Source organism: Coturnix japonica, chromosome 13 (assembly GCF_054131305.1).
Source record: "Coturnix japonica strain WE chromosome 13, WE-NBRP24, whole genome shotgun sequence".
In the NCBI taxonomy this organism is placed as follows: Eukaryota; Metazoa; Chordata; class Aves; order Galliformes; family Phasianidae; genus Coturnix; species Coturnix japonica.
In genome coordinates this window covers 20,585,853-20,613,083 of record NC_140675.1, presented here as the reverse complement: position 1 = coordinate 20,613,083, position 27,231 = coordinate 20,585,853, and the positions used below count along the sequence as shown (strand labels likewise).

Sequence of the window (27,231 nt, the reverse complement as noted above, 5' to 3'; positions counted from 1 at the left end):
AGACAGCAGTAATTCTGTGAATGGAGACTGAGAAGTCTTCCTCTTTTATAAAACATCCAGATTTCATGGAGTTTTGTTGCAAAGGAAACTATGGTTCCATGAGTCCATGAGAACTTGTCAGAGTGGAGTTTGTCTTGAGTCCCAGGAAATGTAATGAGAGTGGTTAGAAAATAATCCATGTCCCATAACCGAGGGAAAGACTAAAAGCCTGAAGCCACACAGCTGTTCTGTCTGTGGAGTTTTGTTGTGTTAGACCGTGGATGCAGCACAACTTTAAGAAAAGGTCAGATCTCAGTATTGCCCAGAGCACCCACGTATGGCTTTCTAAAATTCATGGCTTTTCGTTTATATAATTGAGATGTATTGCTGGAGTTCCAAAGGGTTACTGCTGGGAAAGGGAAGCTTGTGCTACAAATACATTCATGGCGACTGTCCTCAGCTTACTTGGCATTATGGTGTTGCTGCCTGAAAGCACATCTAAGCAAACCCTCCAGCTCACTGCTGTGCATTACACTGACATTTTAAAGAGGAGATTCTTTTTTTCTGTATTTTTTTTTATCTGCTTTTTAATGCACATCTTTAAAAAAGGAAATTTCTTGTTCTTTGAAGTTTCTCGTTGATCATGTCTGGAGAAAAGCCCTGGCACTGCAGAAGCTCAGACAGGCCATGTGTGTATTTCTTGTTACAGCCCGTTTCTGTGAAATGGGAGCATTAATTCACTTCATTCCTGTGCTTGGGCACAAACAGCCTTCAGTTGTTGTCAGACATCTCGGGGTGCCTGGGTGCGTCCCTTACAAAAACAGTGTGTTAAAATAGATAAATAAATGCAGAGGATAAAGTCTGAAACTTCCACTGAATCTGGTGAAAACTGATATTTTGAGTAATTTAGAGTCCGATTTCAAATGCATGTCAGGAGAGACTCTGATCTGGTGGATTAATAGAGGACGCTGAGTCTCAGTTCCCCCCTCTGCTGGAGGGGGAAAGGATAATGCTACAGGAAGGATAATGCTATTTACCTCCCTGTGGGGTTACTTCTCCACCCACTGCTCGTGTTCTGCTGTACAAGAGTAAAATGCTTCAAGGCCATTCATTCAGCGTCAAGATGCAGGAAACCTCTGAATCGGAGCTGAGCAGACCCTGGAGGCAGCTCCTTAACACCGGCAGAGAACAGCCACAGCCTTTCCATTTCATTGAGAATATCAGCCTTTACCCGAAATGCTCCTTTTGAAATTTCTGAATGCAAAGCTGGAGAAATCCCCCCGGCTTCCTTCTCTGTGATCCACCCACGCTTCTCAGTAACTGATTTCCTTGAAGCTGGTGATATCTGTGTTTGGGCAGGAGGTGGTTTGGGAGCAGTGTCTGTGGGCACCCTGCAGCCTCCCCAGCCCCATCCATCACTGTGTTGATCTCATGCAGATATTCCCTCATCACTGAAGACAGATTTGCTTTAAAAGTGCTCGTTTTCTAGTACATTTACTTTGCACCCAGACATGACACAAGTTCATGTTGGTTTTGAGGGTAAATAAAGGGCAATGAGGACTTGAGCCCCAAAATGTAACCTATGAGTTCTATCCCTGCAGTGCGCATTCATTTTAATGGTCCTTGCTGTGTGTTTTATTGAAGGCTGAGTCATAAGCAGATCTTACTGCTTTGGAGGGAAGGAAATGGAGTTTGGGCAAAAACATTACATGTCTCAAATCCAGTAAAGAGACTGCTCAAGCTGTGAAAACACAATGATGTATCTTAATTAGAAGAGCTGAAGGTCAGATAGAAATTCCTTCTTTGTGTTATAGATTTCATCACCTGAAGTTTATCTGAACTCTGATTTTTCTGGTGACAGGGCCATCACAATGAGGGGGGTGGATTCTGCTCCTGTCCCTCCCTTCAAAAACTCAGGTCTGTGGGCAGCAGGGCTTCCTCCCGGGGTCCCACATTTCTGTATTACAATGAGAAACTTCTGCTCACCTCTTGGAGCTGATTTCTGCACACAGCTGTGATTGAGACTCAGTATGGTAAAGGCAAAGCATTTCTGGCTGAGGTCATTGGGAAAGATGAGAGGAGCTCCATTACAGCAGCACCTGTGGGGTACAGGACAGTCCCTTTGGAGATGGCCTTAGGAGCTCTGCCTTGTGCTGGTGAGGAGCCACACGAGCTGGGCTGTGCAGCTTGGGAGGAGGTGCTGCACGAGCTGGGCAAATAGCTGTGCCCCCATGTTAGAACTCTCATCTCATGCCATGAGTAAGACTGGACTGCAGTGCAGTGAAAGAGATGCCCTTTGTGAAGAACAGTATCCTTTATTTTTCTGTTTTTTTCTCACTAAATCTGTTCATACTCTATAAGGAAGAAACTGTATCAAGTGCTATCTCCGTTCAGAGGGAAGATATGGGAGACAGGCAGGGATCAAACAGGGAGCGCAGCCCAGCAGCAGGAACAGCTTGGACACAGAGATCAAGAAACTGCCAGGAGTGTGGAGGAGGCAGCTGGGCTGAGGGCTGCCCAGGGTGCCACATGGAAAGGCACAACTGGCTGCAGCTCAGAACGTCCCTGACTTGCAGCCAAGCCTTGAAGTAGGTTCTGCAGGGAGCTGCATGTTCAGTCACTGGTAGTTTGACTTTGAGTTTGTTCGGAAAGGTACATTTCTTGATTAGTTTGTGTGTGGGCACGATGCCTTTCCTCTTCAGATATTTGCCCAGGACTTCACAGAGTGAGTGGGAAATATATGGTCCCCATGCTCGTGCAGCACCCAGGGGTTCTGTGGGAGGTTGTTGAAGAGTTGCCCAGGGAACCCAGCTCTCCTAACCCCAGCTCAGCTCCCACCCTGTGGTGCCTGGGAGCTCCCCTGCTGGGAGCACTGTCGCACAGTGGGGCAGTTGTGCTGTGCTGTGGGCTGAGCTGTTGCATTATTTCAGGGTGACATATAGAAGAACACCATTCCGGTGCCCAGGAGTGTTGCTTGCAGACGGCTCTGTGCAATGAAATGATATCTTCTGAAAGTCACTCACAGTGATATGAGGCATGGCCAGACCAGTGTGGTTGTTTATCAAATTATGATTTGACAATCATTAGATGCATGCTTGCAGACTGTTGCTGTTGAATCCTCAGACCTGAGATGTTTGTTGACCCGCATATGAGAATTGTTGAGTCCCAGCCTGAACCACTGATTGAGCACCTGGGGAAAGGACCTGGTCAGCCCTGGGAGCACAGGTGAAGGCAAGAGACAAGAAGGGGTGGAGCTCAGCTGCACCTCTCAGCCTATTTAAGGGCTGACAGCCACTGGGGAAAGATCTCTTTCTAGGGATCCCTTCTTGGTGGAGCTTTCTTCTGTGAACCTGGAATCTTCTGATACAGGTCAGTAGTCTTATTTCTTTATAGCGCCTCTTTATTGTGCCAGTCCTTCTGTCATCACACCTTTGTTGTAATGCCTTTCCCATCACGTTGATCTGTTCAGTTGCTATCGTATGCCAAACTCATGCTGATTGCAGCTGGAATGCAGGACCCTGGACTCTACTGGACTGGCACAATCTGGTAGATTGAGATCTTTAAGTGACTGTAAGATTGCTTAATTTTGCAGATGTTTAAACAAGTAGCATTGTATTTAACTAGCGAGCCCCCTACATATCGTAGCACTTCAAATGCTTTGAAATTTCTGTTTTAGTAAACCGAACAGTTCCATTTCTAATTTTGAGCAAGAGGCCACCAGCTGGGCTTGCACTGCAAGTACAGGTCCAGGTGCTGCACACAGCTGTGCACAGACATGTTTGTGCTTCCCTAGTCTGGCAATTGGATTTGTGTACCCAAGTGGGGAGAAAGAAAGAAAAACGACATAACAGAACAACAGAGTCTGTGTTTAACTACTGTTTTGTGAAGGTGGTTTGTGTGTGTTATTTTTGTTTGCCTGTTGTTTGTTGCTGTTGGAAGATAAAGGTCTTCAGCCAGCAGGATGAAGCGTGGCTTTGTTTTGTTCCTTACAGTGTTGTGTTTGGCTGGAAAGCATGATGCTGTAAGAGGGAAGAAGCATGTAAATAGCTTGTTTATCCTCTGAGATGGGAGCTTTGTGCTGTAACAAACTGTGCTGTTGAGTTGACCTAGCTTTACTTTCCCAGAATTTGGGGAGTTGACAGAGATTGCTGAGAAGGCTTCTAAAACAGCCAGCTTTTGATTTCACAGCAGTGCTTTGATCTAATGGTATTGATTGCACGAGGAAGGTGAGAAGTAGAGATATTAAAATAAAATACCCAAGCACGAGTTTAAAGATCCCACAGCAAAATTTGAGAGTGGTGCTGAGTGAGCAAGTGGGATCTGTGTGGCAAAGGGGGGAGGCTGGTGACTGGCAGCAGGAGATGGCTACTTTGTTTGCTAAAAGGTTATGTTCTGAAATGCACAAAAGTCAGATATTTTAATGCAAACTGAAGAGTTCCATTTAAAAATGCTTAAGAAATGAGTTTTTCCTCAGCTTAAAAGCAGGACACTGAAATTCAATGGAAATGTTTTATTTCTGGATCTTAAACTGATTATTTTTTTCATGGATGTGGTTTCTCAGATTTTGGCCAAAGTTGACTCTTCTGGCTTTTCCCAAACCATGCAGTTTGATCACAGTGTTATTGGTTTAAGGCTTACCAAGCAATGCTGCCTTCAGCAGGAGGAGCCTGTGGTGCTTCTCACACTGAGGAGCTGAGTGCCTGCCCTGAAATCAACCACCTGTCTTCTACTGAGACTTCTAATGGATGGCTCTGGAGATTTGGTTTCTGTAGTTGACTGCAAATGTGACACAGGCATTAAAAATGTTTATATTAACGTTTCATGTAATTCCTGCGTTTTGCATAAAGATAAAGAAGAGTTATCAATTGGTTAGAAACTTTTCATGATGTGATCAGAAAGGAATAAATCTCTCAGATTACCTCCCTTCTGAAAGGAGTCTGCTTTGGGATGACAACATCAGTGTGTGACGGTGCTAATGTTCAACCACGTGTCCTGGGATGTCTTAGAGCCCGGTGTCTGTCTCCATGCTGCTGTGCACAGGGAAGTCCTGAGAAGGACGTAGCTGTAGCAGTCCCTGGTGGCAGGGGTGAGAAGAGACACCCACCCAGGGTGCATGGGAAGGGAAGTCATGGCAGGGTAAGGAGGTGAAGAGAAAAGAAACTGCAAGGTATCACTCAGAGTGAAGTAATGTTGCAGTGACAAGGTGGAGTATCTCTTGGCTTTGTGGATAAACCATGACCTTTGTTATCTAGGCTGTGATCTTGCTTTCCCTGGAGCCAGTGCCAAAGTGCTCCTTGGCTTTCCCATTGCTAAACAGGCTCCAACTCGCTTTGTCTGTCAGTGACACTTTGCCCCTTGCAACTGATCCATGCAAGCAGAGCACTGAACGAGTCGATACAGTTCTTCGTGCCAGTGATAGATCTGATCTCACAGGAAATTATTGTGCCAATGCTTTTAGCCAGTAAAATTTTGGGCAGCAGTCATGCAAATGCTTCGATTCATTTAGCGACATGAGTATGCTGGGAAAATCAATGAAATCACTTAGATGATTAAAATGGCTTTGTTCAAAGTGTTTCTAGCCTCTGCACAAGTCCTTGATGTATATGGATGGCTTATGCACAGTTTGGTGCATTTAAAAAGGAAAAAAAAAAAAAAAGCTTAAGAGATGTTGCCCTGAATGCAGAGAAGGTAACTATAAGTAAAGCGAGTCTTTATTTCTCCACTGCCATATGTGGTCTCCATGTCTCCGTGATGTAATATACAGGCACTGCCCATGGCAGACATGGAAATTTGTTATGCCAAGCTCTGTGACTCCCTGATACTTGTCAGTGGGTTCTCTTTATTTTTAGTATTTCCTGGAGAAGAGTTGAGTCCATCCATGTGCGAAATATTGCAACTGACAGGGAGGGGAGGCATGCATGTGTTTCAAGACATGTGCCTGGGGAGACTGTGGTTATGTAAGGGCTCTCTTGACACGGCCAATTACATAAAATAAAAATACTGGAAAGGAAGGCAGTAAATGAAGGCACGGAAGGAATTTATTTACAGTAATAGAGCCTGTGTCACTGGAGGTGATGGGAATGGAGCAGAAGGGTTGGGAGGTTCCTGCTCTGACATTCTGCTTTCCTGGCCACTGACCCCCAGGTGCTGCTGTTTTTCAGTGAGTGAAGCAGGAGCCCTGCTGCTGCTGCACTGCATGGCCATGGGGAAGTGGGAGTTAATTCCCCTGCAAGAAGAGAAGACTGAGGATGTGAAACATCTCAGTTAATGAGATGCAATATTTGAAAAGCTGTTTCTTTTGTTATGTTTTAAACAGAAGGATTCTCACTGAGCTGCAGGACACACAGTACTGCTGGTTCTGCTGCAGTGGTAGGAGGGAAGGAGGGCAGGTGTTTGCTTAGTGATGCAGTGTGTGCTGCAGAGAGGACATGTACAGAAGTGCTCAGTGAGCCACGTGCTCTGGCTGCGAGTGTTCATCTCCTGGGGCAGGATCAACAGCTCTGCCATCCCAGGAGGTGACGTCTTGTGTTAAAGGCTTTTCTCAGTGAAAAAGAAGTTCAGAACTGTCTGGGCAGGCAGCGGACTCTCAGTCCAGTCCAAAGGTGGACTCTGCTCAACACACAACAAAGGCTTCACTATTACAACTTACCTTCCACCGGTATTGCTCAGATGTCCCCACATCACTGGTTTAACAGCCCTGTGCCTGCTGGCAGGGAGAGGGAAGGAGCTTCGTACCACTTGGACTAGGCCGAGTAGTGCAACCAAGAAGCTGGAGATCTCCCTTGAGGAGAACCGCAGTGCACACACATCTCATGTGCTCTAACCTCTCTCAGCCTTTTCAGATGTAAGCACGAATACTGAGACCAGTCAAAGGGGAATGAGAGGGGCTACATTTGGGCTCCAAAGCAAATATTTCATTGTCTGTTGTGCAGTTTCCAGTGAGTCGTGCTGCCCGTGCAGCTCACAGCGTGGCTCAGGGTGACCCCTGTGCCCAGCTCCGCAGCTCACTGCTGAGGACGGGGCTCGTTACAGCCCTGTCTTTGTATCTGCAGTCTCCGGGTACACCAGCAGGCGGAGCCACTCAATTGTCGGCTCACAGTGGATTTGATGGGGCGTGAAGAGGTTGTTTGGGGAAATGCTCACCTCCTGCAGGACAGCAGCTTGCAGGTCAGCCCGGGTTTTGGTTCGTAACTATTGGAGCGACTTGGGGTATTCCCGAATTGCCCGCTCATGCGTACGAACATGACGCAATTTGCGTGTATGGCAGCATCAGCTGAGTGCAGACCAGCCAATTCTAAGGCATTTCCGACAGATGGTGCTGTGGCACCGTGAAAAACTAAATTTGTGTTGGAGGAGGTTCTGGGGGCTGTTTCTGCTTCTCGCGCTTTCCCCTCCCTGGTTTCCTCGCTGTAGGGAATACTAGAAACTCTGTCATTCGAAGTTCTGCACAGACTTTCCTCAGCTTCAGAGTTTATCCCTGGCAGTTTGGTTTTGCCCTCGAGCAATAATGTGAGTAAATGACCAGCTCATCTAATTGATGCTGCCTGTGAAATTTGCTTCTCCCCTCTGTGAAGGGGAAATAATGCCAAGATCTGTTCACCCCAGTTCAGCTGATGTGGGTGGGTGGGTGGTTGCACTTTGGAATACTGAAGGTTTGGGTTTATTCTCACATCAGTAATTTTTTCCAGTGGATGCAGTCCTGTTGTGATCAGACTTTTAAGTCCTGCATCCCTTTGAAAGGAACATCTGTTATAATTAACTTTAATGCCTTGGGCTGAAGTACCACCCTTGTACCAGTGATGGTTTTATTGTCATTGTACCAGTGATGGTTTTATTGTCCTTTATTGTCTCAGGCTGAGAATTCAGCAAGGCAGCTGTTCTGCTTTCACCTGTTCTGCTGCACTTGGCCTTGCTGTTCTGCCTCCTTGTGTAACAGAACCAATGAGAATCTGCTCAACTGAGTACAGAGAAGTAATTTGTCAAGGATGACCTTGTCACATAGTATAGCTTTGTGAGAACCAGGTTGCTTTGTCTTGTTTCTTGCCCCTTGGACTTACTTACAGCAGTAGTGAGCTGTGCCTGTGGCCTTGGTGGGGCTGAGATTTCTTTCTGCCTCCTGGTTTCAGGATCGTGCCTTTGCTTGCATGGGCACAGGCAGATGTCGCTTCTGTAGGTCTCTGCTCGTGCAAAGCACCAAAACTTTGGGGCCTGCTTGCACAGAGCACTGTGGTTGGGATCTTGGCTCCTTCATCCAGGATTGATGCTGTTTACGATCCCGGAGCAGCTGTATCATTACTCATGTGGCTCTGCTGCAGTCATCCGAGTGATGACTCCATTTGTCACACGTGAACCTCTTCCAGTCAGGCCTGTCAGGGCCTTGCATCTCTGCTGCTGGTGTCGGTGCAAACTCATTTCCTTTTAGCACAGTGTGACTGCACCAGCCCCCAAATCCAGCCCCACAGTATCCAGCAAAGATGTTAAACCTGTGATGTGGGGAGGGCTGACTGCTAAATTATGTTCTGTGGGCTTTTAGGCCACCAAAGTAGGGTTTTGACCTATTGTTTGTGTCTGATCGGACTCCTGGCCACTTGTAGTCATGGAGGTTTGCAAGCAGCATGGGGCAGCTTGGCTGAGACCGATGATCCCGGCTTCTGGTCTGGATAACGTGGGGGGGAAGGCGGCCAGTGAGAAGTCTGTCATGGTGAGCAGGAGCAGCTCCACAGCTGCTCTCCCAGGAGCACGCCCAGCTTTGCTCCTAAGCACCACCGCCCCCTTCTCAGGTCAGCTCCCACCCCTCAGGGCTGCAGCAGCCCCTCGGATCGCCCCGCTGCGCGGAGGGCGAGCGAAGCGCTGCCGCCCCGAGAGCCGGGCGGTGGCAGCAGGTGGCACCACGGAACCGGAGAGCGGCGCTCGGAGCCGCCGGTGGGACCAGGGGGAAGGCAGCGCTTCCCTGGGGCTCGGCCGGGCCGCCGTTCTGCTGCAGCCTCCCACAGCCCAACGCTCGGAGCGTTTTCTTCCTGCGTTACACGGACTTCTATCCAAGCACTGCCTTGCCCGAGCCACCCTGGACCCCCCCAGAGTTCCCGTGGGCATAGTTACAATGATAAAAACTCAGAGAGTGGCAGGAGCTACTCCAAAATATTTTGAGTAAGATGTAATTTTAATCAGAGCATTCACTGAAAAATCTGGTTCTATGAAAGCAGAAACCCAACACTTCCTGGGGGTATTTTGCTTGTAAATATTTAACATCGGGATTTCCCTGGAGAAACAACGTGTAAATTAGTGGGAAAATAGTGCTGAGTTGGGATAATAGGCTGCACAAAGAAAGCTGCAGACTAACCATCAAAGCTAATTAAAATAAGTTGTTACCGCTGAGCGGCGTGGTTATTAGTTGCTATTATGATAGAAGGACAAACACATGCAAAACGTTCATTTGTCAGGAGAACAGGAGCTGGATGCAAATTGCGCCGCGCCTGGGAACGCGCTGTGCGGCTGCGCTCTGTCCTGCGGGCAGCGCCCGGGGCTCCGCGCTGCGAACATCCCCAGCTGGGAGCCAACAGCAGCTGCTGTTACTGCACCTGCCTTAAAGGAAAACGCTGCTTTCCTGTGCGCGATGCGGGACCCGTCAGTTGGTGGGACTCAGCGTTCTGCGTTTTGTACTGGAAACAAAGAATGGGTTTCTGAGGCTGGATGTAGTCCCAGACTGGGGAAGCTGGTAGCTGGTGTAGAGGCTTCGGTGCTGCTTGCTCTCGTGCTTTGGGAGTAACTGTGAGGCTGACCTGACAGTGAGGGGAGCCTTGAAGCAGGCGAGCAGAGTGTCTGTGCAGCGTGGAGAAAGGTCAGCATTGATAACCCAGGTGGAAATGAGCTGCAGAGCTGATGGCCAAGTTTTTCTGTGTCCAGATCTGTCTGAGCCCAAGGAGGTTGTGGATACCCCATTCCTGGAGGCATTCGAGGCCAGGCTGGATGTGACTCTGGGCATCCTGGTCTGGTGGTCGGCAATCCCACACATAGCGGGGGATTGAAATTAGATGATCATTGTGGTTCTGTTCAGCCCAGGCCATTCTATGATTCCCTGATGCACTTAGAAAGCTGGGTTGGTGCCCAGCTGCCCCACAGATGTGCTGTTGCAGTGGCGTGGCCATCAAGCTGGGTAGCCTGAGGGGAGATGAAGGAGTCTCTGTTGTTCCCTGATGTGCTGCTGAGCTGTCGCAGAGCTGCCTGGGGAGGACCAGGGGCTGACTCAGAATGCAATGTAAAAACACTGCAGTTATTGCTAATATTACTATAAGCTCATATGGTTATTATATATATCAAATACATCAGCCTGTTACCCACTATAATACTGTAAGTATATAACAGGATGTTATTATACACGTAGGTTAGGATTTTCCAACTCTGATTCAGTCTTCCCCCTGTATTGAATATCGCTCCAAGCTCTGCCTTCCTGCTTCACCTGCTGTCAGATCCAACGCTACCAACCCTACTCCCTTCCCAGTGCCCCTTCTTGAGAAAGACACTAGTGGAATATAGTGCAAAAGGCTCGTTTTCCCCTAAAAAAGAAACCACTGATGTCTTAGAGCTGTTGCTGTCAGTGCATTTTATTTCTCATTCAGAAAACATGTGACAAAGAATAACAATAGATGAGTAAGCATAAGGTTCTGGCAGTTATAGTTAAAGATATGGAAAGATTTGGCATCAGGAACTGTTTAAAGGCAACTTACACTATCTCTTTAATGCTGTGAAGCATCAGTTAATGTGTTGAATAGGTTGTCGTATGGGGGTGTCAGAACCATGATTTGGCAGTTTCTCAGGCTTCACTGCTGTGCAGGAGGATCCGCTCCTGGCATCTTTTCTGAGATAGTTCCCTGAAACTTCATTTCAGGCAGAGACAGATAAAGTTTTCACTGATTAGACGAGGGGAACCTGAGGAATCAAACGGCAGGAATGATAAAAAGTGATGTGTGATGGTGGGGGAAATACTGAAAGCTGCAAGAGATGGAGCTAAACTCAGGTGGAGATGGAGACAATCTGAAATGAGCTGAAAAAATAACAGGCATGGTTTGATCATCCTTTCTTCCTATTTTGCTCTTTGCTGAACCCTCACAGGTGAGACAGACTGACAAATAGTTCAGATCCCATGTGGAGCCCTGGACTCAGTGCTGGAAGCAGCATCAGCAGGGTGTTGTGCAGTGTGTGTGTGTCTGTGCTTTAGGGAAAAGGAAGAAATAATGGTCTTGTCAAGGCTGCTGTCCCAAAAAATATCTGGTCTTCCTCCCCTTGGGCTGTGGATGCACTGAAATAGACAGTTCAGAACTTTGATCTGCCCAGATGCAGCCTGTGCCAATGAAAGCCTCTCCAGTTTAATTTTATGCAAATGTTCCCCACTCTCTACATTGAGATGTGACCCATTTTTACTTCTTTTCCTTTTGAATAGTGTCTGTTTTCAGATCAGAGGGATGGGAAATGGGTGAAAAGACCTTGAGAAGTGTAAATGCTGCACTAAGGGTCTATCAGTCTGATCTGAACTAGGACAAATGCTCTGTGCTTGACACATGAGCTGGGTTGCACATTTTTCAGAGGCAGGAGTTGGTTGAGAGGCTGCACCCGGTTCAGCTCATGACTGAAAGAGTAAAAAACCCAGCCCCAACATTTTCTAATTTAACTCAGTTAGACCTTCCATTGTTACAGAGTGCACCAATTTGCTAATTATTGTTCTGTGTTGCACAGTCCATCTAGTCATGCACTATTGTCTTCTGATTTTTCCTCACATAAATATTCTTTACAGGGTGCTGCAGTACATGGGATTTGATTGTGCTTTTGATATTCAGCCCTGACCCTCTATCCAGAAATTGGTGGAAGTTTTGTTGCCTCAAGCCAGCTTATGCTGCATGACATGATACGGAAGAGAGCATGTTCTAGTGCTGCTGGGCTTGGTCCCAGCACAGTCAGCCTTAGGTGCCTACATGCTTCCAGTTGTGAGTCTGGGTCAATAATTAGTGAGCTGGCTTACATTTCTTTGTGGATATATTTATCTGCCCTGGTTCTACAAATCAGGGTTCAGGTGTGGTGCTTCGAGGGCTGCCCTGTGCTGCCATGCAATACTGCTGGAGGAGCTGGCACAGCTTGCACACCTAGCAGGGGTGTTTCCTTCAGGCTTAACTCAGGTGGGTGTTTTATTCAAGGCTAGTAACAAGCACTGTATTTACCCAAGGTAACAATCAGGAGAGTGGTGAGGTAGGCAAGATGCCCTGAGGGAAACTGGCAAAGAATCCTACTGAAGGGATTGTACTGGCAGAAATCATTATAGGCTGATTTGGATAGCCCAGAGTGATACATTAATGAAGTGGCACGATGTTATGCTGATGAATTTTCTTGGTGGAGCAAGAGGATTGCCAGGGTGGCTTGGGGTGCCTCACCCAGAGGGACAGGGTGGGCTGAGAAGCAGTAAGGGGTGTTGTGGCTCTTGGGTGCCTGAGCCTGGCCATGGCAGCCCACTGCAGGGGGCTGCTGCACTGGGCACAGAGCACTGGGACCTGCGTTGCCCCGGCCATGGAACAGAAGCAGCAGGGGCAGCTGATGTGCTGGAGGGGGAGTAGGGACTTATATCAGAGGAGATTGTTTTCTGAATTTTGGAAAATGAGGCCTTAGAGAATTACTGTTAACTATAGGAGGTGAAGTGTGGGGTTGTGCCAAGCTAAGGAGAGATTCCTGTGTGCAGGGGCCTCAGCTCTGCAGCTTCAGCCAAGGGAACAGGACTGCTCAGAGCAGTTTGGGTATTCTGTGTGCCGCTGCCTTGTGCTGGGTTGATAAGGCAAAAGCGGCTGATAAAGAACTGTGCTGACAAGCGAGCAAATGCTATCAGCAGCTGAGTACTGTAAGGTGGGAAATGGGAACGGTGCTGCTGTATCACCAGATCTGTGAGGTACAGAACAGTAGTTAGAAGCAAATCTTCTGAATGCCTCCAAGCATCTTCCTGATCCCTGTGTTCACATCACTCGGCTTCTGGGGGCAGGGGGCAATTCCTGCCTGTGCTGCTCTGAGCTGTTGTCCTGCAGGCAGATGTGGCAAAGGCAGTAGGTGACAGCTCCGTGTTCTTTGTGCAGGTGGCCCATAAAGCTGGGCCACCTGAAGTGCTTAAGTCTGGTTTAGAGGAAGACTGACCTTTAGACAGCAGGGCTGAGCTTTATTCGAAGAGCTGGAGCTATTCTGCCAGTTGGTTTCCTGGGGCACTGGAGCCACGAAACCAATGTGTGCTGCTAATTGCAGATGCTCATCTTGCAATGGGAACCAATGCCTTTAAGAGATTGAGCCACCCGAGTGCCTTCCATGCAGGCAGGGTGTCTCAAGTAATAGCATGGAGATACAGTTAAGGAGAAGATTTATGTCTGTATTGCTTAGTAAAGAGTACTGGGTGATTGGTATTGCTAGTTACAGTGTGGCTATCTTTGTTTTTGTTACAGAAAGAGCTCAGCACAAACATGACAGGAGCTTGAATGCCCTTGGCGCTGCAATGGGGGGATGAGACCCCTGGTCAGCCCTGTCCTGGCAGTGTGACCCCTGGGGGAGGTGGAGGGGCTGTGGTGCTGCATGCAAGAGCAATGTGCACCTGCTGGAGGAGGAGGAGGTAATGGGTAGCCCCAAAGTGCTGGAGTGTTAATGAACTCTGGTGCTTCTTTTGTCTCCTGGGTTTGCTTTTCCTTGTTGAGCCCAAGTGTAAATATAAAGCAAATATAAATGCTGATGTACCAGTAATGTCTTGTTTTCCCTATCTCTTCCCAAAGTCACCCTGCTGTATTGTGAACCCCCAACATATTGTTAATTAGGAATGGATCAGTGTGCCTCTGATTAAAATCCTTCCTACTTCATGGCTTTTAACTAACTGCCGTGTCTCTGGGTTTGTGCCAGCTTTGGTTTTAAACCTTTGAAGAATCTCTAATCTGCACAGCACAGACCAGCCAATTATTTTTCTTTATAAACAGTAAATATCTATTGAACATAGATATTTTTGTTGCAGATAAGGATACTCCTTGATGAGCTCAGTACTTTACTCCATGCTGCTAGGGTAGAAAATACCTGAGATGTACTTTCATCAGCTTTGTGCTGTGTGTGGGGGAGAAAAGGTGATAGAAGTGAAGCTGTTTAAAGACATTCTTTACATAGAACGCATCCAGGCTGGAGCTTCACAGTGAGCTTACGTTAGAATAACTTATCTGGAATGATCAGATCCTGTACATAGATTTCCCTGTTAATATGTGTAAGAAATACAAAACATCTGTTGAAAGACAGAATGCTGTGAAGGACCAAATGCTTGCTGCTTTATCTGACTAATTATAATCTTAAAAGAAGTGAGATCTGTGGTATTTTCTCATGTTGCTTTTGCATTTTGGGAAAGGTATTAATTATCCACATGGAGGAAACAGAGCTAAGAGTGAAGTAAACTCCCACCTGTCCCAGATGAAGACGACCACCCGATGGTTTCTCGTGCTTTAAGCAGTCCTTAAGCTCTAGGAGATTCTGAAGCTTTGACTCCAAACCTTTCTTAGAATGTTATTTCTTTAGCTATAAAAGTTCTATTCTCTTGTATTTTTGGTGCAAGCAGGGCTGTCCTCATTACCACAGGGTTGTTCTTATTTCTCTCGGAGAGGTTTTGCCATAGCAAAGCATTAGCTGGGGAGTAGCTTCATGCAGCTACAAAGCATGAAAGCTCAGATGTAACCCAGGCAAAGGAGCAGTGCTGACCCGTGGGAAGGCGTTTTAAAATCATCTGTGTTGTTCTTGCTTTAAGTGTAATACTGAGAAGTAATGGCCTAGCACATTTCCTGAGGCTCTGGTGACACTTCCCAAAACTGGTGCTGGGTTCCTTTATAAAGACGTGTTAAATGTATCTTCCTAACAAGCTCTGCTTGGCTTTATTCTTCCTTTTCTGGTTGTACCATCACACCAAGAAACAGCAGTCGGTGTCTGCCTGACCTACTTAGGTAAAGCTAAAGCCAAGAAAATGCATTGTCATCCCTTAAATAACTGTTAGGGAGGAGGAATAACATCCACGCTCTTCTACGTGCCTCAGAACTAATGGCACTAATATGCTTTTCTGCAGTTCTGCCACAGGATAGTATCTCTGCGCTCTTACAAGGATGTCAATCAAAGTCCTTTGCTGCAATAAACAATAGCTCTAATTATCTTGACAGCTGGTGGCAAGTGCTAGGAGGCTTAAAACTTTCCCAGAGGAATAGGGAAGATGAGAGCAAGCAAACAGAGCTAATAGTCCCCTGTTGTACTGCCTTGATGAATGAAGAGCTGACGCAGTGCATCAGTTGGTGGGTCTGAGGGCATAGAAGGAACAGTGGCACTGGGCTTGATGGGATGTCACCGGAGGTCCTTCCTGAACAGGCTTTCAGGGCCAGCTAATTTATTGCTGGCAGCAATGGAGAGCAGCACAAAGCAGTTGTCAGCTTCCTGCCCTGCTTTCCAGGTGTGCTGCCTGCTGTGCTCATTGCAGCTCAGGGTAGTCCAAAATGAGCTTGTGTGCAGTGCTTGACTTTCTTACACCTGAGCTATGCTTGGCCTTCCCCTGGCTGTGAGATGGTAAGGAGGTTAAAATGCCGTGCTTGCAGTATCACCTTGAACACTGCTGTGTAGCCTTCCTCATCAACACAAAGTTTCACCGATCTGTTGCAGATGTTAAGGCAGTGTTTAACAAAGCATTGGGGCTGGGTGGTGGGATGGTCTGTAATCTTTTGTGTTCTGTGTGTGGGTCCATGTGAAACATCAAATCACCCCCAGAAGTGAAGTCATCCTTGGCAGTGGTCAGCTAAGGAAGCTGGGAAGACACATTGACCAAGGTGACTTTAGTAAGCTTAAAATGGGTATGAAAATGCTTTTAAGGTCCTGGAAAGACTTATGTCATCTTGCTGGGGCACTGGGGGCTGCGTAGGAGAGAAGGCTATATGGAAAGGTAGAGTGGAAAATAAAATAGTGCAGAGTTACTATTTTGCTGTTACTGATTGTTTTTAAGTGTTTTGGGGTTTGCAGAGATCCGGGCTTTTCATTTGATTATTGCATGGAGCAAGTAGTTAATCACACAAATGAGGACCTTGTGATGCTTTTAAATAAACAGTACATACAATTTAATGTTTGTGACTTGTAAGCACTACAGGCTTTGTTACTGTCTTTAGAGCATGGATGCGTGGTTTATAGATTAGTGGTCAGTGGTGCTCTTAACCAAATGGGGACTTGTGAGAATGAGATCTGGATGCTGTTTTGGCATGAGGTCTGCTCTCCTCAGGAACAAACTGTTCTGATGACATTCTGTCTTTTCCAAAGCCCTGGAGGAGTCCAAGTTTGTATCTAAAGGTGTTCCTGGGCACCCAACTACTCTGATAACCAGGTAGTTTAATTAGAAGGCTGTTCCTGAGCATGCGTTTTTGAGGAAAAATGTTTCTATAGCCTTTACATCCTAGTGATCACAGCTGAGCCTCCTGTAGAGGGCAATAATATAAGGTTTAAGATGTTATGCAAGGTGAAATATAGACCTGTAGCTGCATTTGGTGTATTGCATGAAATACACATAGCCTAAGCGTCTTGTTTGTGACTACTAGAGCTGGGTGACAGAGGAGAAGTGGAGGGACAATTAGTGGCAGAGGGACAGTGGGTAGATCAGCAGGTATCTGCAGGGTTTTCAATCCTGTGGGTTGGTGATCTTCAAAGCTGGGGGCATCAGCAGTGCTCCCGTTGCATATCTATGGCCTCCTGCCTCCACCCATTCCCTCCTTTCTCCAGCACACTTTTAGATTTCAGTGGGCTGTCTCTCACGTGGAAGATATCTTGCTTATGCATCTTGTGCTTCCAAGCAAAATCTGTGCGTGTTATGGAAGGTAAAAGACCAGAGGTCTCATCCAGTTTACTATGTGTGTGTAACTTCTCATTACTGCTCTTTCTTAATGAAGCCATTCTTATCTATGTGGGGGGATATCTGCAAGAGAAAAGGCACCATGCTGTTGTTTAGGGATGTCCACAGGTGCTTATGAAAGGCTCAGGTTACACTGATCCAAAGGTGACCATGGTGTCTGGAAGCATTGCTGGGAATAGCTGAATCTGTTTCTGGCTTTATAGGAGCAGCTTTAAAAATAGCAGCAAGGTCAGGCAATTCTTTACCTTGCCCATCTCCTACACACAAGCTTCTTTTGTGTTTGCAATGCTTCTGTGTTCTTGGAATGGTCTGAGAAGGAGTGATGGAGATGCAGCAGACTGAAAGGCATCATTACAAGTTGCTGGGAAGTGAGCTTTTAGTTTGCAAATGCAAATATTTTTCCTGAGATGGTGATTCTATGCTATTCTTGTCTTGTTAGGGATTAAACTGTTACTGAGTTACTTGTCAAGTCCAAACTGTGCACAAAAGATTAGATTTTTGAATCTCAAACCCTTACAAGGCAGTGCTCATAAATTACAGATCACGAGTTAGTCACCAAAATCATTGTGAATAATTTAAAATAACAAGTTACATTTGAGAGGGAACAAATCTGCTCACAGATTGTTGAAGAAAATGTCTAAATATTATTCATAGAGCTTGATCAACCTTCATTCTTGAGTAGTGTTGTGTCATCTCTAGCAGGTGGTGGGATATGACACAGCGGACCATAATTAGTAATAGCCACATGTTTTTGATAATAGTTTATCAGTGTGATTTACTTCCAGATGGCTTTTGAAAATAGAATCAAAGTAAATACAACTTCCAGGATCTGAATTTGCTTGGATTTCTTTTTTTAGATCAATATTACTATGGGTGTGTGTTATAACGTCATCTTACTATGTGCCTAATACAACATCTTGTTTGCGGTGGGTGATCACTGCATCCTTTTGCCCAACTTGACGTGCTGACCCTCGAAAGTTATCAAAGGCAATAACAGAGAAGGTTATTGGTGTGATGGAAAATAATTAAGTGCTATCCTCTTTGGTTCTCAGTATGTGTGCACAGCTCTTATTTGCCCAACTAACTTCCTTCAAAGGTTTTTACTGCAAGGGCCTGAGATGGCATCAGTCAGCAAAGAGGTCACAGGCACTGCTCAGCATTTTCTTTCTCACTTAGAACTGCCTTCTTTCCATTTCTTTGAAACCTTTGGGACAGACTGATGTGGGTAAGAGCATACAGAGGTTAGAATGGACAGGGCAGTTGTGTGAGGCTGGGCTCACCCCTGGGCAGCAGGTGGGGAGATACATGGCCAGCCTGAGGGAGCAGGATGGTTGGTGGGGCTGCTGCTTTTGGCAAGGGTGTTCATTACAGCTCACCTGGTGAGACATGGACCATCCCTGAGAAGCTTTAATTATCAGTTTTCCTTCTAAGGCATATACCACAACATAAGAGCCTCTTTATACTACTGAAGGCTCTTGATGGGATCCTCTGGCTATCACTGTGTATGAAGAAATAATAAGGCTAGAAGCATTCACCTCTAGAAATGTATCTTCCAGTGCTTGACCTGTGGTGATTGATAATACATGTGCCAAGTGAATGAGTTCTTCTTTACCAGCCTCAGCAATCTTGATGCCAGCTGCGTTTGTTATTCAGGAGCAGTTGACACTGAGCAGTGCTCTTATCTCATTGCTTGGCAAAAGGGAAGAATGAATGCATTTGTCACCTTCACAGATGGCAAATGCTTGGGCTCACAGCACAACACCAGGGGAAGTTGCCATCCTTTGCCTGGATGGGCCTCCCTGCATGGCACAGAGTCCAGACATTTTTCTTCTTGGGAGGAAAAAGGAGGGAAAAATGCTAACCACAGCTACACCCAGAAATGCCAGTTTTCTCCTCCATCATCCTTCGCCTGTACCCTTTGGGTGAGTTGTGATGTGTCAGCGTGCTGGGGCAGCAAATCACATTGCTTTCGTGTGAACTGCTGAACTGAGGTGCAGAGCGGCTGTTGGATGTTTGGAAGGTGTTGTGTTAAAGTCTCAGCTCCTTGGGAAGCTCTGATAGGAATACTGTATTTGGAGGAAATGGAGTGCGTTGCTGTGCAGCCTGTTTCCCTACTGCTGATGTCCCTTTTTGAGAGGGAGGTGTGGTGCTGGTTGAAGCAGAAAACTTTTGCAAAGTTTGCTGTACCAACTTTGTCAAAGACTGGAGGCCATTCCTACACTATCACCTTCATCTGCTGATGCAGCAGGGTTGCTCCCAGACCATCCTTCTGGGCCCTGGTTCTAAGGTTGGGCTGTGATTGTTTTGCTGGAGGTTAAAGCCTTAAGTGTGGTGGGAGGTGTTGCTGTGCTGACGTACAGTTGGTACAACAGCATTTTGGTCTGAGTAAGACTCCACCTTGGCAGATGCACAATGCTGAATGCAAAAGAAGAAGTGATATAAAGCAAAAGCTGTTCATGTGTTATGCCTTGATCCCCAGGGAACAGACTCTGCAAAAACAGTGCTGAGCAGCATGAAGAACTTAGAGCCTGTGTGCAAACAGAATAATGTGTAATGAGACAGCTAGACAGACGGAGGTCCAACCAGCATGGCTAAAGGCACGCTAGGGTGCTGAAGGCAAATACTGTGCAGAGAGCAACTTAGTACAGGGAGTGCTAGGATATAGTCTGTGCCTAAGAGCAAACAGGGGTCTGTGATACCTGCTGTTTTTGGAACTGGGCAGGCAGTGATGTGGACAGAGGAGAAGAAAATTCTTGGTTTGCTGCCCTGAGGCAGGTATGTTCTGAGTATCTATTATGTTCAAAAGCATTGCATTGTCCCTGTGGGTCTCTGATGCAGCTTGAACCCAGCTCTGCTGTCCAAGCAGAAGCTTATGCTGCGTTGATTTGGCTAGGGGTGGCATGAAGGGAAAGCAGCCCAGACACCTGATTTGCTCTGCTGATGTCCAGGTTGGGGCAGGGCTTGTCCTGGGTGCTGCCATGTGCTGTGCATCTGGCTGCACTATGGCTGGGCCTGCCACCTTAGGGGTCATCCTGCATAGCTATAAATAGAGATGGCCCCAGCACTGCCCTGCAGTATGCCAGCACTCAGCATGTGGGCAGGTTTGGCCTGAAATGAGGTGGTTTACATGAGAAGAGGTATGCTACAGGGCTGAGTGTGTGAGCCCACCTCTATTTCCATGGGTACCTGCCGCAGAGCTGGGGATGCAGCCAGATACTGCTGCTCTCTCCCAGTGTTTGTCCATTTTGAGATTACCTTCTGAAAATGAAAAAATAATTATATAAATGTGGTAGGAAGACGGAACAAGCTCACATGTGTTTTGATGATGTCTTTTGAGCATCACTTCAAGAAATAAAGCTGGTCCCTCGCCTTCAGAATAAGTCGTGGTTAAAAGCTGGCCATCTGCAGTGAGAAGCAGACAAGTGGGTGAGCACCTGGCAGATGTTTAATCATTCTGTGGATTCTGTCCTTTCCACTTAATTAGGAATCTGCCTGCTTGCAAACCTCCACTGGAGAATACAGCTCCTTCTGCACATCTCCTGGGGAGAAAGCTGTTTTCATAATGACAAACACTCAGATGGTGAGGTGATGCTTCAGCCACAGAGATGTCATGGACTAGAAAAGTTTTGACTTCCACTGAGACTGAATATTGCTTCTATACACTGAACTGGCCTCGCAGGGCTGGCTTTCCCCATTGCATTTGGTGGAGTTGTTGACTGAGGGAGACTGCCTGCGGATATGCTACTGCTTCCTCCTTGAATGCCTGAGAAATGTTTACACCCTGGGACAAGAGAGCTGCTGGTGGGAGGTGGTGGAAGCATCTGAAGAAAAAAAAAGTGTGAGATGCTGCATGAGAGTGTAATGATTGTTTAATAGTGAAGGTCTGGTGCGAAGCTTTGGCTCTGATAGCTTCCCTCTTCAGTGATGTGCCTTTAGCTTTCTCTGATCTCACTCTACATAAAGTGGGGCTTCTAGTTGCCTTTGGAGCTGGGCCTGGCAGGGGAGGGCAGAGCTGCTGCGAGGTGATGGGATGTGCAGGACAGATGTCCCCAGCCTGACTGCATTGCATGGGCACAGGTGTATGGATGTAAGTTGGTGTGCAGAAGCTGGGACACCAGCAACCACAGGCTGATGCCTGCATGGCAGGACTCCCTTAGCTGCTGTTACTTGCTTTCCCATAGCTGTTTCCTTCAGGAGAGCATGCAAGAGCTGTGCCCATTTCTCCTAATGCTCACTCAAGCCCACTTGCCAGCCTGGAAAAGAATTAGAATTCTGCTGGCAGAAGTTCGCAAATTCTCTGGCTGTTTCAGCTGGTTGTGCAGAGCTCAGAAATCCATAGAGCACTGCAGTGGAGAAATTATGTACATGTTTCCAGCTTAATGTTCAATATGCTGAGGTCTGTGCTGCTGGAAATCATCCTGCCCGTGGCAGAGGTCTTTGTGCTGTCTGCCCAGCTAACAGAGGAAGGTGAAGTTTGCCAGTGCAAAAGAAATGTCCTTTTTAGTTTTGTTTTCATGCCAAATTTGCTTTTAGGTCATCTTTTAACCTCTTCTGTCCCACAAACATCTGTTTCCAGTAGACAAGTCTCTTCAACCATGTTTTAAAGCAAGGTTGACAGTGGCTGACTTTGTGTTCTGTGTGGCAGCATAAGTGTAGAGGAGCCCCAGAGCTGCATGGTGCCTCCTGTCTGGCCCATGTCAGTGGGAAAATGTACACAGCAATGGGCTTTCCACCCAACGCCTGGAGATGCTTTGCTGTGCTGCCTTGCATGATTACTGCCAGCCCCTGTGTGAGGAAGGGGCATCTGATATTGTCACAGAAGAACCCTTAAGGGCACTGGGGAAGGTTCAGGGGCAGCACTGAGTTGACCTTGCGGACATGGCTGAACTGTCCGTTGAGTGTTTCTGCGTACAGCTCTCTTGATTATGAAGTGATTTTATTTTACAGCCCTGCGTGGCGTGAGACACTGGTGGTGATTTGCTGCTATGTGTATAACTACTCAGAATGAGTGGCTGCCAGATCTGCTTGCTGTAGATGTGGTCAGATCTTGCTTTGCGTACAGGTGACTTGAAAATAATATAGAAGCTTCTTTAAGCTCATAGTGGGGAAGATGCTGGTCCAAACCTTTGACTAGAGATGAGAAGACACTTGGTACTGGTTTGGCTGGAAGAGGCCCCCTGGACTGCTACCACACACCTACGCTTTCATATGCATCAGCCATTGACATGTCTGCATCCTCTAACATGACTGAAACCCAAAGCATAGTACCTGTCTTGATCCTCTGCAGGAAAGTGTCTACTGCTGATATTCACTCTCAGTGTAGCAGTGGAGAGCCTATTCAAATAAACCACGAACATTCCTACAAGAATACTCTGGGGTATTTTCTTCATATGCTGTCACCCTGTGCCTCGTAGCTGTGATTATTGGTTATCTGTAGATTTCTCAAAATCCCAGACCGCAGTTTGGAGTTGCAGGTTTTACTCATCTCCTGTTTTTTGTAGCTGTCAGAGCATTGAGCTGTACCAGAAAATCCATCCTACCCCAGCCACGGGTAGGAGGTGAATAAGAGACATTCTCTGCTTTGTGTTTACCTGTATATTTTTCAGGGGATGGTTGTCAAATGCTGCTCTTAACATCTGCAGTTGGCTCTCAGCAAATGGAACAGTGTTTCTCTTCAAACCCCATGATGATTGCTCAGGCATTACTCAGCCTGTACTTTATTTGGAGAGGTGTGTTTTCAGCAATGAACCTTCCTGCCTTTTATCGTGTATTATTGCAGTTTTCCTTTTGAATCAGATGGATGTGTCCTCGTACACACAGATGCAGCTGTGAAAAGAGTGGTGTGTGAATGTGGAACAGAAGTTGATCTTCTGAATGTAATCAGTAAATATGTGTATTTTTTCCCATGTCCACTTGTTTCATACATACATGGCTGCTGTCTTGCTATTCCTGGTCTTATTTCATCCCCCCCCCCCAGATCCTGGTAATAATTGATTTGGGACTTTTTTCCCTCATCTGTTTCCTTCTGCAGACACTAATTTTTGCTTGTCTGGGATCTATATTATTGATCTCGCATGGTCCACTTTGCTCTGGCAAATGTTTCTATTCCAATTGGATTGACTTTGGTTTGTTGGCTGATTTGAGAGCTGGAGAGATCGTAAGTGACTCCTGGTGTCTGTAATACAGTGAAAGGTGGGATTCAGCAGTAATGATTCTGAGGGGGGCTGTTTACTAAGGCCACTTGGTGTTCAGGGAGGTTTAGGCTACTCTCTGACTTTCCAGCCCCAAGGCAAATTAAATTGTTGACTGTTGGTCTCCCATAGCTTTTTTTTTGGCTGGGTTGGGTGCTGGGGACTATTAAAGTTATCCAACCTGCACTGTGTCCTTAAGGCAAGAACTTAGGCAGAAAGTAAGGAAAAGCTCCTGGATGTTAACTGACTCATTCCTAAGAAGTTGAAGGTAGGGTCTGCTGAACTTCTCAATGTGTTTTTTCAAGTGGAAGCACTGAGATCAAAGTCTCAGAAAACCATTTGATCTTCCAGTTATAAACAACTACTAAGAGCACAAATGCTGTATTTAATTACAACTCAGTGCAGTCCTCGTATCCATACTCTGAGCTGGTTTCAATAATCATTGCTTAAAACTCGTTAATAAGTCCTTTATTCTCAGAGGCACTCTGATATGTATCCAATAAAACAAACAGACTGTGAATCTGGGCAACAGTGGTTTTCACTTTTACAGATGATTATCCAAAAGGCCTTGGTATGCTTAGCTCTCTCACCCTCACTCATCAGATACTCAGATAAGGTGCCATGGTGACCTGGTCACACCAATCTGCAGGGAGTTTTGTAGTGTCTGGGCTGTCCAGGAGAGCACTTGTATAGGGAGCTATCAGCATGTCAGTCTCTAACTTTAACAGAGTTATCAGTAAGCTGAAGTTTATGCCTCTTTCTGCATTTTAAAGTGGCACCCAGATGTCAAAATTCAGTGGAAGGCAATGGACTTCCCAGTCATTTAGAGTCATTAGTGTAATGAGGAGTAATTATCTATGTAGTCTTGGAAGGCTGGTTCATTGGATAACTGATCAATCTGGATGTTTTCCAATGGCAAGGAGTGCTAAAAAACCACCAAAAACCCACAATGCAAAACAAAAACAACCCAAACATGACAAGAAAGTAAAGATTAACAGATATGCTCATCTTCCTCCTGTGAGGAAGCCTGCACGGTTATTCACTGGTTTCATATCAACCAAATTTGCAAGATTCACCATTTAACAAATGCTGCCTCGTGGTTTGGTACTCCTCAGAAGAGACAGTGAGTAGTTAAGCTACATTACATCCTTGGAAACCTGCTTATGCTCCTCATTTCCTCCCCCCCCCCCCCCCCCACTCCTAGGCTTCTTAGGTATGATTTTATTCCAAAATGATGCATAGCCATAAAACAGCTTTGCCCTTTATCGCTAATAGGAGAAAATAAACCAAAGAGACCTGTTTATTCATTTTGGAGAAAAAATAAATAAATAGGCTTCTGTGTATTGCAGTAATGTAATTCATAATCAATGACAGTCGTTTTAACAGATTTATGGGTTTTTAATTTCTAAGATTAATGGCTACATACATTGATGCTGTCAAAATGACAGTATCATGGTCACGTACTTTGTGAAACAGAGAGCGACCTCCTGCCAGACACGTCCTTAAGGAAATGCAATTATTGCTGCCCATTTTACAGTGCTTAACTTTTTTCCCCCTTGGTAAGTGACAAGAGAATGGGTTTTGAGAATAAATTAATTTTTCTAGATGAACTGTTAACCCTTCATGCCTGGCAGCTGGTTTCATTAACTCAATGCCTGCATACTGTTTTCTAAGTTGGCCCTGGCAAACAAAGCAGTGCCAGAAGGACCATCTGGAGCACTCAGCTCCAGCAGCCCTGGGAAAGGATCAGATCTGCAGTGTGGTTGTCTTCTTTTGGACTGTTAATGTAGCACTACAATCGGTGTCACAGCTTTTCCGAATTGTGTGTGTACGTGGAGCAGTAAATGTCTGCATATTCAGCAAAGCACACACCGGGGAGCTACCAAATGTAGTTCATGGGCATTTACATTTTGGGGAAGATAGCTTCATTTCAAAATGTTTTGTATAGCATTAAGGCATTTATCTCCAAGTAATATCCTCGTGGTGGTTTCACACAGGTGACAATGTATTGACAAGTAAGACTGCATTTTGTCTGGCAGAGGGGTTTCTAGCATCAGTGTGTTTAAACAAAAACTCTCATCAGCAGTCAGTCAATGAGTTCCCATGTTGGGAAGCAGACTCTGCTCCATTTAAATATCATAACTTACAGGGAAATCTGTAGAGAAATCACTGTCAGGGATGTCAGTGATGGGCAACAGCAGTGGAGCACCTTAAAGATCCTGAGAAGCCAGGAAGCAAAGTTACTGATGGTGAAGAGGTTTAATTCAGCCTAATTTCCTGCATCTTTTTCTTCTCTATGGTACTTATCTCTCAGAAATGAAATACTTGAGTATGCAAAGAAGGTCGCAGTGTCCTGAAAGGCTCCTGGTGAGATCAGCTCCCTTTCCAAGAGGGTGCTCAGGGTAGGTGTGCAGGGTTATAGGAGCAGTCATTGGCAAATCTGGGAAGAGCTGTGCCTGGAAATCAGAATTCCTTTACTGGCACTTTTAAATGTGCACTTCCTTTTCTTTTTTTCCATATCTCACTGCTGAGGACACTTTGCTCCTGTTACTGACACCTGCCAAACTTGCTGCAGAAAGATGCTTTCCTCTGTGTGAGTTGTCCACATAGTGCAGTGGCAATGAAGTGTTAGTTCTTAGAACCAACAAATGTATGTTGTACCCAGAAATGGTGATGTTTTGGGTTTTTATTTTTATTTTTTAAAAGTAAATGTTGGAATTGAATAGTTACTTTTTTTTTTTCTTTATATGACATGTACCCAAAGGGCACCTGGCCTTCCTGGTTCAGCTGCAGTATTTACCACTGTCACCTCTGGCAGGGATGCAACAGTAGAGTGGGGGGCACAGAACGTTCATGTTTGATATGTAGGAAACCTCAGGCATTCCTAGTTAATTTGTGAGAATTTACAATTACCCTATTAACTTGTTAAAATGGCAGTAGGTCTCCTTGGCTTTCCTTGTAAGCACGGAGATGCCTTAAGATAGCGAACAATCACAGACCTTATTATTGTGCTTGCTTGTCATGCTTTCAGGCTCGGGACTTCCAAGGTTGTTTTCCCCCAGGGATATGGAGATGATAGAAACTCGTATCCGTGCATTAATAGCCATCTTGGAAAGTGCACCCTCTTGTGGTCTCTGTCTCTTTTCTCACAGTCATGAGTGTCTTCCAGAACATCTGTAGCTTCTCTTGGTGATTCATACACATGCATTCATTGCAAAAAGTGTAGCATTGGGTTCTTGACCTCCCCCTGTGGCTGACCTGCTTTGCTGTGCATTGAGACTGTGTCCTCTGGTGCAAGCAGCTCATTTCAGATCTGAGGACAGTGGCATGACAAGGCAAGTGTGACCTAAATTGCTGACCTGGATGTTGGCGCATGTTCCCTGGAAATATGCAGATTTCTTCCTGAATCTTTAAACCATTAAAAAGAAGCACAATTTCTTCTACAGTCAGGCAACAGTCCCACAGATTTTCTTCTCAAGTGACCAGGCACTGTGCTGTGGTAGCAGTTGGTACTGATGGAGGCACATGAAACCTACTACAGCATTGTCAGATTACGCTGACGTGTGCTTGCTGGTCTGCATGCAGGGCCTGCGTGTGTTTCACAGCTTCCAGGTAAAAGGTTATTCTGGAAATCATGCTGTTGCATTACAGGGCTGTCTTAATATCAGATCAACCGTTTACAGTCATCTTTACAGCAGGTTTCTGTATCAGGGCAGTTCTTAAAGCATCACCTCCCTCTCCCCTTTGGCCACGCAGTGTGTAATGCACAGCAGAGTACCACTGGCCCTTTTGGCCACCAGGGCACACTCCTGGCTCATGAAGAAAAGGTTCAGTTTAGGACTTGCAGATGTTTTGGCAAAGACAAGGTCTGGGATGTAGAGGGCTGATCCAGATGAGCTGCTTCTGATCGTTCATTGCTTGGCTGAGAGTTTACTGGAAATTAGCAATTGATGCTTCTGAGCCTGTTTGAACTGTAGTGCAAGTTTCATCAATGAGCATCTGCAGCAGGTGGGGGTGTGCTAGCGCTGAATGAGGAGACAGGGCTTTGCAGGTGCAGAACATGGCTTTCCTGGGAGGCGAGGTCTGTGTGGTGGCTCATAAAGCAGCAGGAGGCTGGAACGGTGTGTTGAGAACCAACCCACTGTAAAA

The 27,231-nt window shown here is 46.1% G+C and overlaps 1 protein-coding gene across 1 annotated transcript in view; it reads left to right on the top strand.

Annotated features, from left to right (window-relative positions):
• IQCK (IQ motif containing K) overlaps positions 1-27,231 on the top strand; it is a 99,884-nt gene that overhangs the window by 47,114 nt on the left and 25,539 nt on the right. The window lies entirely within an intron of this gene.